The 23,105-nt window shown below is 35.7% G+C and overlaps 1 non-coding gene across 1 annotated transcript; it reads left to right on the top strand.

The window, feature by feature from the left end:
• Window positions 1-3,093: 3,093 nt before the first annotated feature.
• On the top strand, window positions 3,094-3,200 carry LOC131177109 (small nucleolar RNA R71). The gene has a single exon (XR_009146810.1). It is a non-coding gene; the product is annotated as a small nucleolar RNA R71 (small nucleolar RNA).
• The last annotated feature ends 19,905 nt before the right edge of the window (window positions 3,201-23,105 follow it).

Genomic DNA, 23,105 nt, shown 5'->3' with positions numbered 1-23,105 from the left:
AGCCCCAATTGCATAGTTGCTAGCATCACACATAATTTCAAAAGGTAGGCTCCAATCAGGTGGTTGCATGATTGGTGCAGTGATAAGAGCTTGCTTCAAACTGCAAAAGGCATCCAAACACTCTTGGTCAAATACAAATGGTGTGTCATTACTTAACAAATTAGATAAAGGTTTAGCTATTTTAGAAAAATCCTTGATAAAGCGTCAGAGAACCCGTGTCCTAGGAAACTTTGAATTCCCTTGACATTGGTAGGAGGAGCCATCTTCTCTATCACTTCGACTTTGGCTTTATCAACCTCTATTCCTCTGTTAGACACCAAATGTCTAAGCACTATCCCTTCCTGAACCATGAAATGACACTTTTTCCAGTTTAACACAAGGTCAGTATCTGCACATCGCTGCAAAACTTTAGAAAGGTTAGCCAAGCATATATCAAATGAAGATCCATAAACAGAGAAATCGTCCATAAAAACCTCCATTATGTCTTCAATGAAATCTGAGAAAATTGCCATCATGCACCTTTGAAAAGTGGCTGGTGCATTACACAACCCAAATGGCATCCTCCTATAAGCAAAGGTTCCATATGGACAAGTAAAAGTGGTTTTCTCTTGATCATTTGGATGGATAGGGATTTGAAAAAAACTTGAATATCCATCTAAATAGCAAAAGTAAGAATGCCTAGCTAGTCTTTCCAACATCTGATCAATGAAGGGAAGTGGAAAATGATCTTTTCTAGTGGCAACATTTAATTTTCTGTAATCTATGCACATTCGCCAACTAGTCACCGTTCTAGTGGGAATTAATTCATTATTTTCATTTTTGACCACTGTCATTCCACCCTTTTTTGGAACAACATGTACTGGGCTCACCCAAGTACTGTCTGAGATAGGATATATGATCCCTGCATCAAGCAACTTCAAAATTTCCTTTTTAACAACTTCTTTCATATTTGGGTTCAACCTCTGATGTTCAATAGATGGCTTACAATTTTCTTCCAAAATGATTCTATGCATGCAAAAGTGTGGGCTTATTCCCTTAATGTAATCTATGGTGTATCCTAAGACTTTCCTAAATTGTCTCAACACTCTTAACAACTTATCAGCCTCTAAGGTACTCAAGTTTGCATTTACAATTACTGGATAAGTGTTATTAGTGCCAAGAAATTCATACCTGAGCTGAGAAGGAAGTTGCTTAAGTTCTACCTTAGGTGCATCTTCTTCCTCTTAAATTCAACTTTTTCCTTTTGTGTAAGTTGAAAAACTGGAGCAGAAATGAATGGTGGACTACCCTCTAAGTGTTGAGCATTTGCAGCTACATGAGGGTTGTCATAGTCTATGCCTCCTCCATGAACCAAACAATTTTCAAGTGGATCTTACGGATATTTCTTTACAAGTGTTCTTCAACCAGCTCATCAATGATATCAACTCTCAAGCAAGTATCACTTGAATGATGCTTTTTCATAGTGTTATTAATATTGAAAACCAATTGCTCTTCACCAACCCTAAGAGTTAATTTTCTCCCTTGACATCAATCAATGCTCTACTTTGTAGCCTTAAAAGGCCTTCCCAAGATAATTGGAATATTAAAATCTTCCTCCATGTCCAAGATGAAAAAGTCAACGGTATGTAGAACTTCCCAACCTTCAGAGGCACATTCTCCAAAATCCCTTGGGATACTCAATTGACTGCGCCTAACTGAAGAGAAATGTGGGGTGGTTTAAGATCTCCCATGTTGAGCTTCTCATAAATGGAAAGGGGCATAAGGCTAACACTAGCCCCTAAATCACATAAAGCTTTTGTAGAACATGATTCCCCAATGTGGCATGGAATTGAAAAACTCCCTGGATCCTTGAGCTTTGGAGGAAGTTTCCTTTGGAGGATAGCACTACATTCTTCAGTCAAAGCTACAGTTTCATCATCTTCAAGTTTCCTCTTGTTTGAGAGAATTTCTTTCAAGAATTTTGCATAAGAGGGCATTTGTGAAAGAGCATCAACAAAAGGCACATTTATGTAAAGTTTCTTCAAAACCTCTAAGAACTTCCCAAATTGCCTATCAAGCTTGGCTTTGTGAAATCTTTGTGGAAAGGGAAGCTGTGGCTTGTAGGGTTCAGGAGGTATATATTTCTCTTCCTTCTCTTCAATTTCCTCTTTACATTTTTCTGCACTCTCTTGTTTTTCACTCCCATCAGTTCCTTTTTCATTTTCTCTCTTCTCATTGTTTTCACTCTTCTCATCATTTATAACTTTTCCACTTCTTAAAGTAATAGCTTGACACTGCTCTCTTGGATTTTCTGGTTGACTTGGAAGCTTTCCAAAAGACTTAGCACTTGAGGAGGATGCTTGTTGTGCAATCTGGTTTTCCAGCATTCTGTTGTGTGTTTGCATCTGTTCCAGCCTTGCTTTCACCTCTCTCATCTCCTCATCATGCTTATTTTGGTTAGCAAGTATCTGTTGCAATAAAGCTTCAGTGGTGGAATTTTGTTCTTGCTATTTTGGTGGAGGGTTCATATTTTTCTGCTGAAAATTAGGCAATGGTTGCCTATTTTGCTGATATGGAACTTGACTTTGCTGTTGTGGTTGAAAATTCTGATTTGGAACTTGACTTTGCTGATTTCCCCATGAAAAGTTGGGATGATTCCTCCAATTTGGATTGTAAGTTTGAGAATAAGAATTCCCCATTTGTTTGTTTCCATAATTACCAACATATGCTGCTTGTTCTCCATAGTCTACTCCACAGCTGGTAGTTTCCTCTGCATAAGCCACTTGTTGTGAACTTCCAGCTGATGATGATGAACTAACCAACATACTCAAATCTTCCATCTTCTTAGCAAGGACATTTATAAGTGCATCAAACTTTGCATTAATCATGTTGAATGGGTCAAGATCATACATTCCAGCAGCTTGCCTCTTTTGAGTTGGAGCTGGTCCTCTTGGACTACTCCAAAGATGAGTATTCTTTGCAATTTTCTCCAATAGCTCATAAGCTTCATCTTTATGCTTTATAATAAATTCTCCTCCTATTTGAGCATCAATAATTCCTCTGATTGCAGGAGTGACATTTGTGTAGAAATTCTGATTTATCATCCATTTTGGAATGGCATGATGTGGGCATAATCTCTCTAATTCCTTCCATCTCATCCATGACTCATAGAGAGTTTCATCTTCTCTTGGTCTGAAAGCTGTCATTTGATTCCTCAGCTCTTGAGTTTTTCCAGGTGGAAAATTGAAGGAACGGAAGCGTGAAAAACACAAGATTATGCCATTGAATTCAAAAATTTTCACCTAGGGTCACAAGCACCATGCAAGATTTATTTTTATCTATTTGATTTCAATGATAAACAACATATTAAAACTCTTTTAATATGTTTTTGGATCTGTATTTGCCATTTAAGATTTTAAAATTAATCAGATTAATTTTAGAACCCTAGATTAAATCAAGAACGATTACACTAACCTCTTGATGCCTCGCAGCGTCTGCGCCTTTGAGATTCGTCTTGAGGACACGGATGTTGTCCCTCTAGCTTGTCCACACCAAGAACACCTATGGCAGCCCTTGAACAGCTTCTAAAGCCTTTTCTATTAATTAGAAATTCAAGTTCTGCCTTTTAAGAGATTAGAGATGCAAACAGGACACTAGAAACAATTTCTAGTGTTCTTAATTCAAGAGATTGATGGCTAATCTCTTTGAATTGATGAGAGATGAAGAGAAATAGCTGGAGAGGCTCAAAGTGGTGTGACATATGAGAGGAGAGGCTGCTGGTTATGTTTTCTTTTCATAACCACACTTAAATAGCTAGGTTAACACATTAAACCCTAGCCACATGTCACCTTTTGATTAGCTCTAGGTTTAAGTGACCCAATCACATTGTGCCAAGTGTCAAACCTATATTTAATCTTGATTTTAATCATCTTACATGATTAAAAATATTTGGCAAGCTTATGTGTTATGCCATGTGTCACCATCTCATGGTGCCACGTGACACACTGCAAAAAGACCAAAATGCGCCTGTGTCTTAATTTTGAGTTCTTAACCCAAAATAATTATTTTCTTCTTTTAATTAATTTATATCAAATATAAATTAATTAATTAATCTCTATTAATTAATTTCTCATCAATTAAATTCATATTTAAACACTTTAAATATAAATTTAATTTATACTACACATCCAATAATCTAGATTTGGTTTCAAGTCATGCTAGGGACTTTGCAATTTTATTGCAAACCAAATCTATTTAATTAATCAATTAAACTCTTTAATTAATTAATTAAATCATATTTAAATAGGTGATAACTTGTGTATGTGTGTGACTTACTAGGCTCATCACTAATTGGCAATGAGACATGATATCAACTCTTAATATCATCGAACTCTGTCTTACCATAAATGATTTCTCTAAATCATTTTATGAACCTCATAGACCATGGTTAACACCTAGCATAGCATGCCATGGCCACCCAATTAGTAATAAGATTTACCTTAAATGAACCTATAATCATATGTTACCATGCACTAGAATCTCTCTGTACAAAATCCCAACTCAAAGTGAGTCATGGTTTATGTCAAACTCCATTTGCTATGAATATTATGTTCTCTTTTAATTCCAGTTCTTGATTAAAAGATTTTCTCATCGAAACTCTTTTACGAATAAATCTATCTGTCTGGCAGGAACTTGAAACATCAAGAACAATTAAATGAACATAGGATTTTATCTCTATTTACTTAGAGGAACAGATTCCTTCTTGATCAACACCTACCTCCATATATAACTAGCGAGGAGCCAACACATGCCCATATACCCATACATAGTACAAGTATGAAAGCGATATCAAACTCAAACTACCTATATACAAGATAAGCGTGCTATCTCAGTCTAAAGATTATATGCATCGATATGATTTATGACAAAACATTGACAAGAGTAAACTCCATGTGCTTGTCATAGCGTCACTGTTCGGCCTACTTATCATTTATAAGTGCCTATCATGTTTGTTATATGGCATGAGACTCACCATTCCATCTTATTTATATCTCATATAAATAACTTGGGAACAAACATGAATACAATCTTTCTGGATAAGTCATGTCCTTATTATGAAGTATCCTCGATTGTGAACCTATTTATGATACTTTGTGCTAGAAATATTGTCACTCATATTCTTAACAACTTAAGAATAATATTTCTAACAAAATATCAATGGACCTTTTCTATTACACATAAATATATTATGTAAACGGAAAAGTGGAAATGCCTTTTATTATTAAAAATATGTACAAGATACATACTAAATGATATGCTCTAGGGCATACTACTAACAAAAATATTGTGCAAGAAATGCATCAGTGAGTTGCTCCCAATTTGTAATGGAGTTGTGAGGTAAAGAATCAAGCCAATCCAATGCTCTATCTTTCGAAGAGAATGGGAATAGCTTCAATCTTGCTGCATCATCAGACACTCCAGGTTGTTTTTGCATGTCACAGATCATAGCAAACTTCTTCAGGTGTGTGTGTGGATTTTCAGAAGGATGTCCTCCAAATTGAGAATTCTGAATCATTTGAAGAACCCCAAAATCCATCTTGTAGCTATTTGCATCAATCCTTGGTCTTGCTATGCTCTCTCTCAAATCATCAAAACGAGGAAAAGCATGATCCATCATACTTCCCCTAGGCACATTAGCATTAACAACTTCTTCACCTTGGGCTGCATTTTCATTGTTTTGATTATTTCCAGCATTGACACCAATTCTCATTCTTTCATCAGCCATGACTTCTTCTAATTCAGTTTCTCTCAAGGCTTCTTTCCTTTTTCTAGTTTCTTTCTTGTTGGCTTTACAAAACTTTTCAATTTCTGGATTGAACAATAAGGATGTGTCACTTGAGCTTCTAGCTCTTCTCATAAAAGATTAAAAGTACCTGAAAAAGAACAAACAAACACAAAATGAAAAGATAACAAAAATAAACTATAAACAACTAAAATAATCAAAAATTCAATATTAAACAAACAACTCCCCAGCAACGGCGCCAAAAACTTGATGCGTCCCTATCGCAAGTGCACGGGTCGTACAAGTAGTATAGAAAAATATCGATCCCACGAGGAGTCGTGTTAATGATTGAATTTTTGATATAAAAGTTGACTAAATCGAAGTATCTATGAAATTAAAGAAGTGAATTGATGAGTAATGGAGCGTAAAATCTATATGTGCAAAATCAATATTCTATTTAACAATGTATTGCATTAAACTAAAATTGCATCAAATTGAAATAAGCAAGTTCAAATATGGCAATATTGAAAATGGCAATCAATTAAATTCAATTGAAAATTAACAATGGTAAAAAGGCGATTCCGGAGTTCGGGATTTCATATTCGAGCTATTTTGGGATTTTAAATTGGTTGTCCAATCTTATGAAACTTATGAGTTTTAAGGAGATTAATTCTTAAATCCTTTGAATTCCCTTTCGAGTGAGACAAAGAGTGCCTTAATCAAACTAATCCTACTTTCGTGGACTTAGAGTTAATTAAGACCCATTAAGTTCTTTAATTAATCTGTGAATCCTCTTAATCCTTAGCCTATTTCTAGGTCTAAGTTAATTAAGTCCAATTTCTTGATTATCTATCACAAGGCCTTCTCCTTTCGGTGCTTCAACCATGGATTAAGAACATTACTCAATGGGATCCTACACTAAGCATGTCATTAAGCATACAAGAAATGAATAAAACTCATTAAGACCACAAAATATGGATTACCCAATCAAAATCCACAAAATATCTCAAATATTACAACCCTTACTCCAGAATCAAAAGTAAACTACTCACTATCCATAATGCTTACAAGATATATTGAGTTTAAATGGAAATAGAGCTTTAATCAAAGCTAAGAAGTAAGAAATTAAACACTAGAAATGTAGAAAAATGTAAGGGAAGAAAGAAATCTGCAAATCTTGGTTGAAAATGGTGTGGAAGGTGAAAGTGACTCCTCAAATTCTGCCTTTCTTCTCCTTTCCTTTTCTGCTCCTTCTTTTCCTCTAAAATGGGAAAATGGGACTATTTATAGCATTTTTCTGACATGGAGCCCTAAAATGGTATGTTCTAGGAGGAATTAATTGAGGGAATCTTACACTTTCATTAATGAACTCTTTATGGATTGCATAAGTGGATTTGCATAAGTTATGCGATCCCTTATGCGATTTTAGCTGGTTACGAGTCACTTATGCGGAACCGCATGACTTGGTGCATAGGTTATGCACAATTCCGTGAAGGTGCATAAGGGAGGCGAGAATGTGCATAAGCTATCACGATCTCCTTATGCACATTTAGTGGTTTTGGAACGATGATCTTTCTCCTTATGCGAATCTGCATAGCTTATGCGACAAGTTATGCACAATTTGGTCAATGCATATTTCAGCTTGAAAACTTGTTTTTGACATCTTTGGTGTAGAAGACACTCCTCAATGGAAAAATTCTCTTGATCCTTCAAAACACCATTTTCCTACAAAACAAAGTAAAAATTACAAATTAATCCAAAATCGGCAATTATGAAAAACTAACTAATTTACTAATGAAATTAGCTAAAAATAACTAATAATAGAATAAAATGGCTATAAAATTAGACCTAAATGACTATGCAAAATGTATGCATCAAGCGTGGAATCTAAGCGAAAAATTACAGAAAAAGATGAAAGCAGAATCCTATACTCACATGTGACAACTATGGGTGCACACTTTCCCATGAATCTAAAGCCAAAGCTACGATACCACATTTGTCACGACCCAACCTATGGGCGGACTGACACTAGGACCTAGGCCACCTAAAGCCCCAGGGCGTGAGCAAGCCTAACTATTCCTCAACCCAACTCTAAGGCCCATTTGGGCTCAATTTAAGAATTCAACCGGTGGAAGCCATAAAATGGACCTTTAACGGAGAGTTTTGACTACTTGGCACGTAAACACAATATATAATCAATTGGGAGCTCAGCTCACCCTCCACATACTCATAATAACATAAAGTCAAATGGGAGCTCAGCTCCCTCATCAATCCAACATACATACATATAATAAGTTTACAGGTCCAACATGGTAAATTATATTCTGATTAAATCAAATAAATATTTCTAACACATGCGAAATTCTAGGAGTTAACAGAATTATACAAATATTACATACATGAATAGGCGACTGCGAAGAAGAAAGCGAGGTTAACCACAACAATAATTCTCCTGCACGGAAAAATAATGAAGCGAGAGAAGCGTTGACTCGAGAGTAAAATATCAATTTTAACCATAATCTCTATAGCTATCTAAAGCTAATGCACCCTGTAGAGTGAAATGCAATATCATCATAAATTTCATACAAATCACATCAAAAAGGAAATTTGGAGCACTCACACACCCAACACTGTCAAACAAAACATATATGGGAGCTGATCCCCTATACAGCCCTCTTAATCCAACCTCTACCAGTGAAGATCTCAAGCCAGACTTTCGCTTAATAAACCAATATGGGGTCCCAGCGAAGAACTCAAGCCATGTCTACCCCGAAGGACTAGGTCCCAGTGAAGAACTCAAGCGTGTCTACCCATCTGTCCATATCCAATACCATCACCGCATGCATGCACCTTTGCTCCAAATTACCACAAGCAACATCCATGGCACTTTAACAGTTGTGAATGCAATATAAAACGTGCCTAGAGTTTAACTATATGGATACATATTTATAAGTGATACATGGGCATGCTTGAACATATAATAATATCGAAATTACAATTAAAATTAATATTTTACTCATAGACTTAACCGAAGTCACTGTGGCTGCTGGACGGAGGAGGAAGGCTGTCCCGGGCTCCCTGACAATTTCATTGCAATTATTTAATATATTTGACTCAATACATGTTTAGAAAAGACCAAAGACACCATAAGTTGTCTTTGAAAATCGTGAGTCTCCCTATACCTATAACCTACCCAACTTGCAAAATGGTTCAAATAACACTTCTAAACTCAACCTATATCTCATCATCATTATATAGCCCCTCCCGGGCCCTCCGAACCAAGCAATAATCGTAACATCAACAACTCAATTATAAGACTTCAAAACTAATATTTTTAAAAAACTATCCCAACTAACTTTAAAAATTCTATAAACCTGTCCCGCGGTCCTTAACAATATTATAAGGCTATTGCAATAGGAATCATATATTTCTTATCATCCACAAATATTTTATAAATTTTATTCTAACCATATAAGGCAAAAATTGAGTAATGTAGAGTTGAGTTTACCTATACCGTCGACAAGTAGCAGCGTCCAAAAGCGATACGAAAATGATGGGGTAAGCCTATAATCTTGACCCGGTTCAAATGGTTCCGGCTTATACGCTCATTTCAATTATCGGACGATGATCAAATTTCCACAAAATGAAAGTGTAATACGAAGTCTACAATACTAAGATTAGAATAAAAAATATATATATATAAAATAATTATTTAAAAATTAGGATGTTACAAGATGATATATTAAAAAGATTAAATAAAATTTTTATTTTAATTATACTTCTTTCATTTTATGAAGATATGCTTACTTTTATTTTTAGATGAATTAAGCTATTACAATTAACATAATTAAAATAATAAATTTTGTTTTACTTAGAAAAATGGACTACATCACTATGCATTAGTTCCAAAATATTTTCAATTTCTTAGCCCTTGTCCAACAAAGGGTGATCTAGCCATTTTGCCTTGAAGGCAAGATTCACAAGTTGAGTAGGCAGAGCCCAATGAGGATAGAATCCCATTTTCTCCAATTTTGCAATCCTATCTTCTCAAACATGACATAACCTTAAGTGCCAAATATATTTTGAACTTGGAGTTGGTTTTCACCATGGCATTGCATTCATTTAGATTACTATACTGCCAAGCAGTGGAACACTTTCATCGCAATGGAAACACTTTCTCTGGCAATGGGGAAACACTTCTCTTGCCTTGTCACTTTAGTCTTCCTTTTCCTGCTTAGCTATTTTCTTGAAGGACTAGGAACTGAGTTTCTTTTCTATTGCCTCTTCTTCTGTTGACTTTCCACTATAAGAAGATGCAAACTAAAGCTACCTCTTTCCCTTTATTGCCCTGGCATATTCTTTTGGGCAATAACCGCATGATGTTGAGTAAACTACCTAAGGTGCATTCCTCGTTAGTCATATGGAAATTTGTCACAAAATTCCCAAAAGACTTGTGAAGGACCAAGGATCAAATCCTGGCTTGTAGTTGGAAATCCATGTTGAAGCCAAGATGTTCCAACCGCTTCAATCACGAATCATCTTGTGACATGATCCCCAACATTCTCGCCCTCAGAGCATCCTCATACTAATAGTCGCTCTAGATATCTCATACCTAGCATCTCGCAGGCTCACCATACAACTCTTGTAGGTGAAGGAGGATCTCACTGCAGCATGTTCTCATGTTGCTTCAGAACTCATTACTCATGAAGCAAGCATGTAACACTTAGCCTCTCATATCATGCCCTTCCACTTGTCCAAAGTTTCATGTTCCTCTTGTGTGGCCTCCGGAGGTAAGTGACCAGGAATATTTGAATCTAGAACATATCCTATATGTTCAAGGTTCAAGACAAGTTTCAAATTTCTTAGCCAATCGCATGATTAGGTCCTCACAACTCACTATGACTCAAGTATGCTTGCAAGGATATTGATGGTGGTGGTTGTTTGTGGCTCATTTTTATCTAAAATTAATCGCGTAAATAACCAGATTAATTAGTAAATGTATCATGTAATTAACCAAAATGATTATGGTCTTTTAATCAAATTGGTCCTCCCACTAACTTAGCTAATCCTACACTTCCAAAGTAGAAAACGGAATCCTAGTTGGATGGATTTCTAGTGGGTGATTGAATTTATAATTCTATTGATCATCCTCAGTACATCCATTATTGGAATTACAATAAACTATAAGTGAGCAACTCCTTGCCCATCACATCTCATGTGAGGTTCAACTTTACTAGCCCCTAATGCTCAAAATCTGTGTACATCCATTATTGACTTATCTTGCATTAGTTAAGTTGATCCCATTGAGCCAGAATTATGCAAATAATTTTAATGTCCTCGTGTACATCCAATATTGGCCACCAAACCATTTACATATTTACAACATTCATGCTTAATAATTATTCTTAAGAAAATCTCTTAAATTAATTGCATCTCATGCAACTATTTAAAATTTCTTAAAATAATTGCCTCTAATGGAGGGCTTATGTTATAATTACTTTAATTAAAGCATTTCCAACTTAATCATTTGTTTGGAAGATTTTATAGCCATCCTAATTACTATTCAGGTCTCACTTTGCACATTATCCATTTAGCATGCATATATCATATAATTGCATACATTCCCATACATCTCATGCATTCATGGATAAGCAGAAATATGGTATGATCATGGATTTTCTAAGGGATTCAATTCGAGCTACCAAGAATTGAATCAGGGCATTCCTAGGTGCATTTCATTCATTCATTTTACAAGAGTTGCTGAAGGAGTACATAATCAACACTTGATATTGAATTCTCCCACCGGTCCCACCAATGCTCTGACCTCCTTGAACTTCTTGCAATCCAATATTACATAGTAATCCTTGGCATACCAAGGCGAATTTACAAGAACTTAAATAAATGCAATTACAACCCAAAAATATTACAAACTTAATAATACATGCCCAAAATAAATTAAAATAAATTAATTAATTTACAATCCCAAAGAAACATAAAAGAAATAAATCCAATCACATTGGTCTTTATAGTCCATGATCATCCATCATGCATATCACTATTTAACAATTAAATAAAACATACATACTTAAATTAAATTGAATATCTCATATTCAACTTAAAAATCAGATTTGAATATGATTCAAATAAATTTAAAATTCAGATTTGAATCTCATTCAAACAAATTTAAAAATTCAGATTTGAATCACATTCAAACAACTTCAAAAATTCAGATTTGAATCACATTCAAACATTTTTAAAAAATCAGATTTGAATCACATTCAAATATTTTTAAAAATCAGATCTGAATTTTATTGAATCAATTTTAAAAATCAGATTTAAATATGATTCAAACAACTTTAAAAATTCAGATTTGAATCACATTCAAACAACTTTTAAAATTCAGATTTGAATCACATTCAAACATTTTTTAAAAATTTGATTTGAATCATAATTTAATTGTGTGATTAAAACAACTAATTAAACACTTTAATGAGTCAAAGAATAGGCCTTAGATCATACAACAATTGCAGAATTAAAAGCCAAACCTTGAATCACCCATGGAACCAGTGTAGCCCCCACCAATGGTGGCTTCTCCATGTGTGACGCCACATCTGATGATCCAACCAGCAATGAATCTCGGGATCTCATGATCAAACACACAATTAAATTATATAATCAACAATCTAAATGGCATATATAGTGGCCTGATACCAATTGAAGGAACGGCGTGAAAAACACAAGATTATACCATTGAATTCAAAAATTTTCACCTAGGTCACATGCACCATGCAAGATTTATTTTTATCTAATTGATTTCAATGATAAACAACATATTAAAACTTTTTTAATATGTTTTTGGATCTGTATTTGCTATTTAATATTTTAAAATTAATCAGATTAATTTTAGAATCCTAGATTAAATCAAGAACTATTACACTAACCTCTTGATGTGCCGCAGTGTCCGCGCGCTTTGAGATTCGCCTTCAGACACCAGATGTTGTCCTCTAGCTTGTCCACACTAAGAACACCTATGGCAGCCCTTGAACAGCTTCTAAAGCCTTTTCTATTAATTAGAAATTCAAGTTCTGCCTTTTAAGAGATTAGAGATGTAAACAGTGACACTAGAATCTATTTCTAGTGTTCTTAATTCAAGAGATTGAGGGCTATTATCTTTGATTTGATGAGAGTTGAAGTGAAATAGGTGGTGTGGCTCAAAGTGGCATGACTTATGAGAGGAGAGGCTGCTTGTTATTTTTACATTTCATAACCACACTTAAATAGCTAGGTTAATACATTAAACCCCAGCCACATGTCACCTTTGATTAGCTCTAGGTTTAAGTGACCCAATCACATTGTGCCAAGTGTCAAACCTATATTTAATCTTGATTTTAATCATCTTACATGATTAAAAATATTTGGCAAGCTTATGTGTTATGCCATGTGTCACCATCTCATGGTGCCACGTGTCACACCGCAAAATGACCAAAATGCCCTCGTGTCTTAATTTTGAGTTCTAACCCAAAATAATTATTTTCTTCTTCTAATTAATTTATATCAAATATAAATTAATTAATTAATCTCTATTAATTAATTTTCATCAATTAAATTCATATTTAAACACTTTAAATATAAATTTAATTTATACTACACATCCAATAATCTAGATTTGGTTTCAAGTCATGCTAGGACTTTGCAATTTAATTGCAAATTAAATCTATTTAATTAATCAATTAAACTCTTTAATTAATTAATTAAATCATATTTAAATAGGTGATAACTTGTGTATGTGTGTGACTTACTAGGCTCATCACTAATTGGCAATGAGACATGATATCAACTCTTAATATCATCGTAACTCTTTCTTACCATAAATGATTTCTCTAAATCATTTTATGAACCTCATGTACCATGGTTAACACTCTAGCATAGCATGCCATGGCCACCCAATTAGTAATAAGATTTACCTTAAATGAACCTATAATCATATGTTACCATGCACTAGAATCTCTCATATAAAAATCCCAACTCAAGCCGAGTCATGGTTTATGTCAAACTCCATTTGTTATGAATATTATGTTCTCTTTAATTCCAGCTCTTGATTAAAAGATTTTTCATCGTAAACTCTTTCTCAATAAATCTATCCGTCTGCCAGAACTTGAAACATCAAGAACAATTAAATGAACATAGGATTTTATCTCTATTTACTTAGAGGAACAGATTCCATCTTGATCAACACCTACCTCCATATATAACTAGCAGAGCCAACACATGCCCATATACCCATACATAGTACAAGTATGAAAGCAGATCAAACTCAAACTACCTATATACAAGATAATCGTATATCTCGTGTCTAAAGATTATATGCATCGATATGATTTATGACAAAACATTGACAAGAGTAAACTCCATGTGCTTGTCATAAGTGTCACCGGTTCGGCCTACTTATCATTTATAAGTGCCTATCATGTTTGTTATATGGCATGAGACTCACCATTCCATCTTATTTATATCTCATATAAATAACTTGGGAACAAACATGAATACAATCTTTCCGGATAAGTCATGTCCTTATTATGAAGTATCCTCGACAGAACCTATTTATGATACTTTGTGCTAGAAATATTGTCACTCATATTCTTAATAACTTAAGAATAATATTTCTAACAAAATATCAATGGACCTTTCTATTACACATAAATATATTATGTAAACGGAAAAGTGGAAATGCCTTTTATTATTAAAAATATGTACAAGATACATACTAAAATGATATGCTCTAGGCATACTACTAACAAAAATATTGTGCAAGAAATGCATCGTTGAGTTGCTCCCAATTTGTAATGGAGTTGTGAGGTAAAGAATCAAGCCAATCCAATGCCTCTATCTTTCAAAGAGAATGGGAATAGCTTCAATCTTGCTGCATCATCAGACACTCCAGTTGTTTTTGCATGTCACGTATCATAGCAAACTTCTTCTGTGTGTGTGGATTTTCGTAAGGATGTCCTCCAAATTGAGAATTTCAATCATTTGAAGAACCCCAAAATCCATCTTGTAGCTATTTGCATCAATCCTTGGTCTTGCTATCTCTCAAATCATCAAACGAGGAAAAGCATGATCCATCATACTTCCCTAGGCACATTAGCATTAACAACTTCTTCACCTTGTAATGTGCATTTTCATTGTTTTGATTATTTCAAAGATTGACACCTAATTCTCATTCTTTCATCACCATGACTTCTTCTAATTCAGTTTCTCTCAAGGCTTCTTTCCTTTTTCTAGTTTCTTTCTTGTTGGCTTTACAAAACTTTTCACTCGGATTGAAATAATAAGGATGTGTCACTGAGCTTCTAGCTCTTCTCATAAAAGATTAAAAGTAATTCGAAAAAGAACAAACAAACACAAAATGAAAAGATAACAAAAATAAACTATAAACAACTAAAATAATCAAAAATTCAATATTAAACAAACAACTCCCAAAGAATGGCGCCTAAAACTTGATGCGCCCCTATCGCAAGTGCACTGGTCGCATAAGTAGTATAGAAAAATATCGATCCCACGAGTCGTGTTAATGATTGAATTTTTGAAATAAAAGTTGACTAAATCAAGTATCTATGAAATTAAAGAAGTGAATTGATGAGTAATGGAGCGTAAAATCTATATGTGCAAAATCAATATTCTATTTAACAATGTATTGTATTAAACTAAAATTGCATCAAATTGAAATAAGCAAGTTCAAATATGGCAATATTGAAAATGGCAATCAATTAAATTCAATTGAAAATTAACAATGGTAAAAAGTATTCCTGAGTTCGGATTTCATATTCGAGCTATTTTGGGATTTTAAATCAAGTTGTCCAATCTTATGAAACTTATGTGAGTTTTAAGGAGATTAATTCTAAATCCTTTGAATTCCCTTTCGAGTGAGACAAAGAGTGCCTTAATCAAACTAATCCTACTTTCGTGGACTTAGAGTTAATTAAGACCCATTAAGTTCTTTAATTAATCATGGAATCCTCTTAATCCTTAGCCTATTTCTAGGTCTAAGTTAATTAAGTCCAATTTCTTGATTATCTATCACAAGGCCTTCTCCTTTCTGCTTCAACCATGGATTAAGAACATTACTCAATGGGATCCTACACTAAGCATGTCATTACATACAAGACATGAATAAAACTCATTAAGACCACAAAATATGGATTACCCAATCAAAATCCACAAAATATCTCAAATATTACAACCCTTACTCTAGAATCAAAAGTAAACTACTCACTATCCATAATGCTTACAAGATATATTGAGTTTAAATGGAAATAGAGCTTTAATCAAAGCTAAGAAGTAAGAAATTAAACACTAGAAATGTAGAAAATGTAAGGGAAGAAAGAAATGCAAATCTTGGTTGAAAATGGTGTGAAGGTGAAAGTGACTCTCAAATTCTGCCTTTCTTCTCCTTTCCTTTCTCGCTCCTTCTCTTCCTCTAAAATGGGAAAATGGGACTATTTATAGCATTTTTCTGACATGGAGCCCTAAAATGGTATGTTCTAGGAGGAATTAATTGAGGGAATCTTCCGCCACCATTAATGAACTTTATGGATCGATAAGTGGATCGCATAAGTTATGTAATCCCTTATGCGCTTTCGGTTCTCGAGTCACTTATGCGAAATCGCATGACTTGGTGCAGGTTATGCACAATTCCGTGAAGGTGCATAAGGAGGCGAGAATGTGCATAAGCTTGTTTCCTTATGCACATTTCACTGGTTCTGGAACAGGATCTTTCTCCTTATGCAGATTCGCATAGCTTATGCGCAAGTTATGCACAATTTGTCAATGCATATTTCAGCTTGAAAACTTGTTTTGACATCTTTGGTCAGAAGACACTCCTCAATGGAAAATTTCTCTTCTTCAAAACACCATTTTTCCTACAAAACAAAGTAAAAATTACAAATTAATCCAAAATCGGCAATTATGAAAAACTAACTAATTTACTAATGAAATTAGCTAAAAATAACTAATAATAGAATAAAATGGCTATAAAATTAGACCTAAATGACTATGCAAAATGTATGCATCAGAACATCCTATCTAAAGAGGCCTGTGTCAATAGTCAACATTGTGACTGATCCAAAGGGGTGTCACCGACTGTAACCAAGGCTACCATTTAACACCCAATGTGGAGGGAAGCTACGGAACACCCAATGTGGTGAGAAGTCAAATAAACTTGGAAGAGCAACCGCCAAGGGCCTACAGAATATCAACAATTTGCTCGGCCAAAATCGGTTCGACGATTATGCCACGGAACGACTCGAGATCGATACAATCGAGGTCCGCAATCCAGACGGTTAATTTTTTTAGTTCTTCACCATCATCGATAAGGTCATCACGATTATTCGATCACCGTGGTCATGAGTTTTCTTCATGGAATAAAAAGGTCCATCGAAAAGATAAAACTACAATCCTCGAACAACTACTAACGATCATTAATAACTACAATAGGAAAGTAAAGAAGAAAAGAGGAAAATCGATGGAGAAAGTTTTGGGTCAGGTATATAGGGGAAATCAAGCATTTATTGTTGAAGGTAAAACGGCTGACGCCTGGAATCGAGGAATTAATGCTTCGACCGACCGCCTCGTTAAAAGTATTGGAATAATAGAGATCAAGAAGAGGAAGATCGCATGAAAGATCTGGAGAAGGACCATGTTAAGAAGATCGGAAAGGAAGAGAGAATGTAAAACGAAGGCGCTACCGCCGCTACCATAATCGTGAGCGAGGTAGTTAAAGCATTGCCAGGTAAAATCTCAACCGCACGCCCTAGAATCGCCCACATTTCTGACATGCGTTGTACATCCTAATCTCCACCATTGATCCAACTTGTAAGGACGAGCTCAGAGCCCTTGGATCAAAGAAGAAGACGACGAAACCAGTGCCTTTCACTCCTAGCCCTCGATCCCCTGACAAGAGAATTTGGGATCGCTGATTAGAAGAAGAAATGACAAATTTTCTAAAGAGGATCTCACCATCCGTTTCTGATCCTCTTTAATTCCCGAGCCTCGTGATCATGTCCTTCAAATCCCGAATTCTCCATCTCCCTCAAAATAGATCCTGACCCTTCATAGGGAGCACCTGGTTCCTATAAATACCTGTATGAAAACTGTTCAAGGGGGGGAGGAAGAAAAAAAAGAAAGAAGGTTGTTACTATAGTGGAAGAACTCTGAAATTTAATTCAGATTATTACTCTGCTTTCATAAGAAGAGCTTTTGGAACCAGTTTCCTGAAGTGTTTTCTTAAAAGATTTTGAACACTGGAAATTTTCATTTTCACTGCTCATTATCCAAAGAGTATTCCCATTTTCAGCCTCGGTTATCTGTGATTTTTATTTCCGCCGCCTATGTTCAATCTCATTTAAACTCTGCATAATTCGACTGATTGCATTTAGTGAAGTACTTCTTTGTTCCAAGGCGGACCTTAGTCTCTCGGCTACCAACTTGCGATTTTATTACGTTCTATGATTCCAGAGTTAGCTCACTAAATCCACTTACAAAATGTTCATATTGCCATTTTATTTAGTTCTTGTTTTATGATTTCCTTTTTCTTTTTCATGCATGTTATTTTCTTTAAGGTCATATCACACTTGAAAATGCAAAGGTAGGTCGTGCTTCTTGGCTTCTACGCGCCAAATCATATTTTTGTTGATCTTTATTATTTTGGAACGCAAGTCATCTAGTCTTAATAATATATAAGTGGTTAGGATAAAAATAGGTAATCAGATTTTAGGGTCTCTTTGAAAAAGAGGGTCTAAATAACACGCTGGGGAAATAGCTAAATTGAATCACTAGGCTAACGAGAAGATAGGCCGCATAACACCATAAGACTAATAAAGATCAAATCTTTATGAGTAAAATGGAACAGAGGGAATCGTAAAGCGACCACATGGGAAGTTGGTAAAATTCAGTCCCAAGATCCCTTATTTAGTCACAAAGTACCAATAAGTTAAAGGAAGCCTTATTAGGACTGCATCTTTAAATACTAGAACTCTTAAACTTAGGCTCTTAAGATATATACCGTGATCAAATTTCAAGAGATCGAGGAGAGTTCTTATCCTGGCCTCAATTCAAAATTTTAATAAATACTTAATAGAGATCTGAGGAGAGTTCTTATCCTGCCTCAATTCAATTTTAATCTAACGAGTACTGAGGAGAATTCTTATCCTGGCCTCAACTCAAAATTTTAATAAATATTTAATAGAGATCTAAGAGAGTTCTTATCCTGGCCTCAATTCAAAATTTTAATAAATACTTAATAGAGATCTGAGGAGAGTTCTTATCCCGTCTCAATTCAATTTAATCTAACGAGTATTGAGGAGAATTCTTATCCTATTCTCAACTCAAAATTTTAATAAATATTTAATAGAGATCAAGAGAGTTCTTATTCTGCCTCAACTCAAAATTTTAATAAATATTAAATAGAGATCTGAGGAGAGTTCTTATCCTGGCCTCAACTCGTAATTTTAATAAATATTTAATAGAGATCGGGGAGAGTTCTTATCCGGCCTCAACTCAAAATTTTAATGAATATTAAAGAGTTCTGAGAAGAGTTCTTATCCAATTCTTAAATTAAATTTTAATAAAATATTCCTTTCAAATAAAATTAACATACAACAAGAACTCACTAAGGTTGTCTCATTTACTTATGTATCCGTGATCCGAATTTAGTGAAAAATTAAAACTTCCTTTTCGACAAAAGGATTAACTTCTCCATCCGAGCCCTCCTAACTAATTTATGAAAAACGTTGGTTAAATCTACTTGCCCTTATTGAGGGACGAGGTGGTGCCTAACACCTTCCCCACCCATTTACTGACCCTAACCTAGAATCTCTTCTTGAAGTGGTTTCATTTAAATCTATTTTCACAAATGGTTTTCTTTAGTTTCTCAAAACTAAGGTGGCGACTCTCACTCTTTCCCACTTCTGAGGGTCTGCTCAGCGACCGCAAAAACCCATGCGACACCTGGCTGACTCCACCGGGAGTCTTGAGATTTAACCCACCCAGAGGTCCAAAAGTAGATTTAATTTTTCAATCAAATTATAGTTAGTGGGCTCACTCCGCCAGCAATATTTTATGTGTTAATTTTTGTTTATTCCTACTAACTGCTCCACTTGTTTTACTTGTTTTGCTTGTTTTATTTCTTACAAAGGCTCTCCGCTTCAAAAAAAAGGGAAAAAAGGAAAAAATGGGAAGAATAAAATCCCCCTGAATTGGGAAGAGGTAAAGGTGTCCCTTCACACACTGAACACTCACATGATGTCCTCACACACTTCGGTCCTATACCCGGGCTTTCTTACCCTTTTAGGAAAGTAGGAGGGGTCATGTAATGCAGCATTCGTGGGTTTTACCCTGCTAGTATCCGTGAAGGCTTCGCCGCATTGATACTGCTCTATCCATCGTGATACTCGTGGAATTTTCCGATAATATCATGGTTATGTAACTGGCCTCATCTGTTATAAGAGGGGCAATTTGGGAACCCGTGGCTTTTAGAAAATTAGACCTTGAGCTAAACTATCACAATAGCCGAAGTCGAGTAAGCTACCTTATAAGATAGAACTATCCAATTAGGTAGCAATCATCCGGTATCAGGAGTCTCCCTATGCTAGGACAAAAGGGGCATACTTACTCTTACCCAATTCTGTTTATTTTACTTTGTCCTTACTTTTAAGGGTAATATTGAATCATGTTGTTAAGAAAACTCGCACATTTTCCTACTTTGATAAATGTGTAGGTACCACTCGCCAACAATATAATACAAGATTACCGAATTTATCCCGCTAACGAAGTTTTTCCATGTGCATCACCAAACCAAAAGTTTGTAAAAGGATAGGCATCATTTTTATCATGGCATCCTCGAGTTAGTCGCGTACAGTTCGCACGCTAAACTTTGGTCCAAATCAACTCATACTCCAAAGACCCGCAAAATGATGTTTCCAAGGCACATGCTAGCTTACTACCTTCATGGGATCCGAATAAAATTGAGGTCGTAATGAACAACCTCGAGTGGTCCTGTCAATGGTTGGAGGTCGCTTTCGATCGTGTCAAGCGGCGCACGATTTGAAAAGAAATACGGAGAATTACGACCTTAATGCGTAGTCAAGGTCCAAATCCCGCATTAAAGGCCATGTCGCCGCTTGAGTCCTGGCACGGTATTCTCTTCAATGATATTGATACATTCCCACTATGGAAGAATATCGTGCATTACTAGAGATTCCTTACTCAACATGAACGGATCTACCTACACCTTGAGCATAGGCAGACACGGAAACGACACACATTTGTTGGGTATTCCTTCGAGGAGGCAAAGTCAAAAGAAATCACAAAGGAACACGCATGGATGGTATTGACTCCACTCTCAAGAAGCGTTAGATCAATACCTCCAAGAGAAACATTGGGATCAGTTTAGAGCACTCGTGATTGGGAATCTATGGCCCGATTTTGTTCCTGGACCATTAGGAATCATAACCCTGACGGTGGAAGTATTCATGTAGAAAGGCAGTAGGTCAATCCGATAACGGCAATTTACGAGATCTTATTAACCCTTACCTACCGCGCACAATGGGGTAAAGGGTCCATTAAGTGTTGTTCTCAATTGTTATATCTCTCCGGATTATCACCACATATGCCTGTGGAGACAAAGGGATTGACTTGGTACTTGACCAATTTCTCCCATCGAAGATGACCCAATTAATAATCACCAAGAATGAACATCGCATGGAACAGATTTTGAGTTTCAATAGCTATGATTATTGTTGAGGAAGTCGTGGGCGCCAAAGCCAATCCGCTTTGATCAGCACGGAGGTAATCGCCCAGATTCCTAATCGAGTAACCTGATACACAGTTACACTCCTGCATTGGTAATGAGGTAGTTTGGTTCAACATGCATCTGATCAACGCTGAAGAATACCACCAAGGTCATTTCTACCATGAGCTCTGGAAGTGGAAGGGTTGAAAATGGCTCGCAAGTCTTGGGAGAACATCAACTGATGGAGAGATCGCCAAAGCGCCTAGCGCCGGCGATTATCTTAAATGGAGAGCCGACAGGACCGAGAATACTCAACTACAGCCAAGACAGCGATCCGCGCCGAGACGCCCTATTAGAAGAAGCTAATGATCGCCCTCGGTTGACTCGCCATACAAAAGGCAAATACCGAGAACTCACAATCGCAAGAACGAATAAAGCAATTGGAGGACCAACAAGAAAAACTTAAAAGAAAGGTGAGAAGGCTCAAGAAGAAGTAAGGGCCGAAAAGATGGGGTTCAAGAGCAGAGGTACGGTGGGAAAAGGAAAGAGACTCTCTTCAAGCCGAGGTCAAAGAAATGAAAGTGCAATAGTAAGCTTCAGAAAAGATGAAATACTAAGAGGTACTATTGAAGAGTATAAACAGAAAACAAAAGAAGAAGCTCGAATTAAAGACAGGCACTACTCATCAACGATATCTTGAAAGAGTAGTAAGGAAAGGAAAGAGAAAGAAAATGTCGCTTCCTCTATCAAGAGTCAAAGAGAATGTTGACCACTGAGAGAACGATAGCACAGTGGAAAACAAGAGCTATTACTTGAATCCGAGTATGCTCAAAGCATTCAACCCTCGCAAACAAGAAGAAAGGATATATGGAGTATCTCGTAAATGCCATCTCATTATAAAGAACCTCCTAACCTAGGTGATGTAAAGAATACGTGTAATGCGAATTATTCAGCTTAATGAAATGATTTTTGACCATTGTTTAGCAAATTTGTGAATGAATAATATGACTCCTGTAGGAACTTCCTCGCTAGGTTATGTGAAAATCGAGTGTGCTATATGGACAGTATCATAAATGCGCATTCAATCCAAATACCATTCACGGTCAGACTATCGGACGATACCATGATAAAATTAATGCAATCATCCTTTCGCAAATTTCATTCTGGCTCCCAAACGCCACTGTATCCTTCGTCCGAACAAGGACTTTTAGTTTTTTTTTACAAAATTTGAAATTCATTAAAAACCTTTTTTTTCTTACAGGAAATCAACATTGCTTCAAACAAGGCAAGTCTGACCAAACACACGGTTCAACCCAAGCGAGTGTACTTAACAAGATCTCAACAAAGAAGATAATGGAAGATCAGAACAAGTATGTAACCTACAAGGGCAGGTTTCAATTGAAAGATCAGCATCGTAACTTATGAGACTAATGAGGGAAATGTCCTGCATAAACTCCACAAAGCAGAGCCTCAGCCTACCGCTACCTCCTCCACCACCTCCAACAAATGATCCACACTAAGCTTCAACTTCTTTTACCTTTCATTCACCAATTAGGA

Source organism: Hevea brasiliensis, unplaced genomic scaffold (genome assembly GCF_030052815.1).
Source record: "Hevea brasiliensis isolate MT/VB/25A 57/8 unplaced genomic scaffold, ASM3005281v1 Scaf335, whole genome shotgun sequence".
Taxonomy (NCBI): Eukaryota; Viridiplantae; Streptophyta; class Magnoliopsida; order Malpighiales; family Euphorbiaceae; genus Hevea; species Hevea brasiliensis.
Note: the sequence above shows the minus strand (reverse complement) of the source record. Positions and strands in the feature narration are given on the sequence as shown.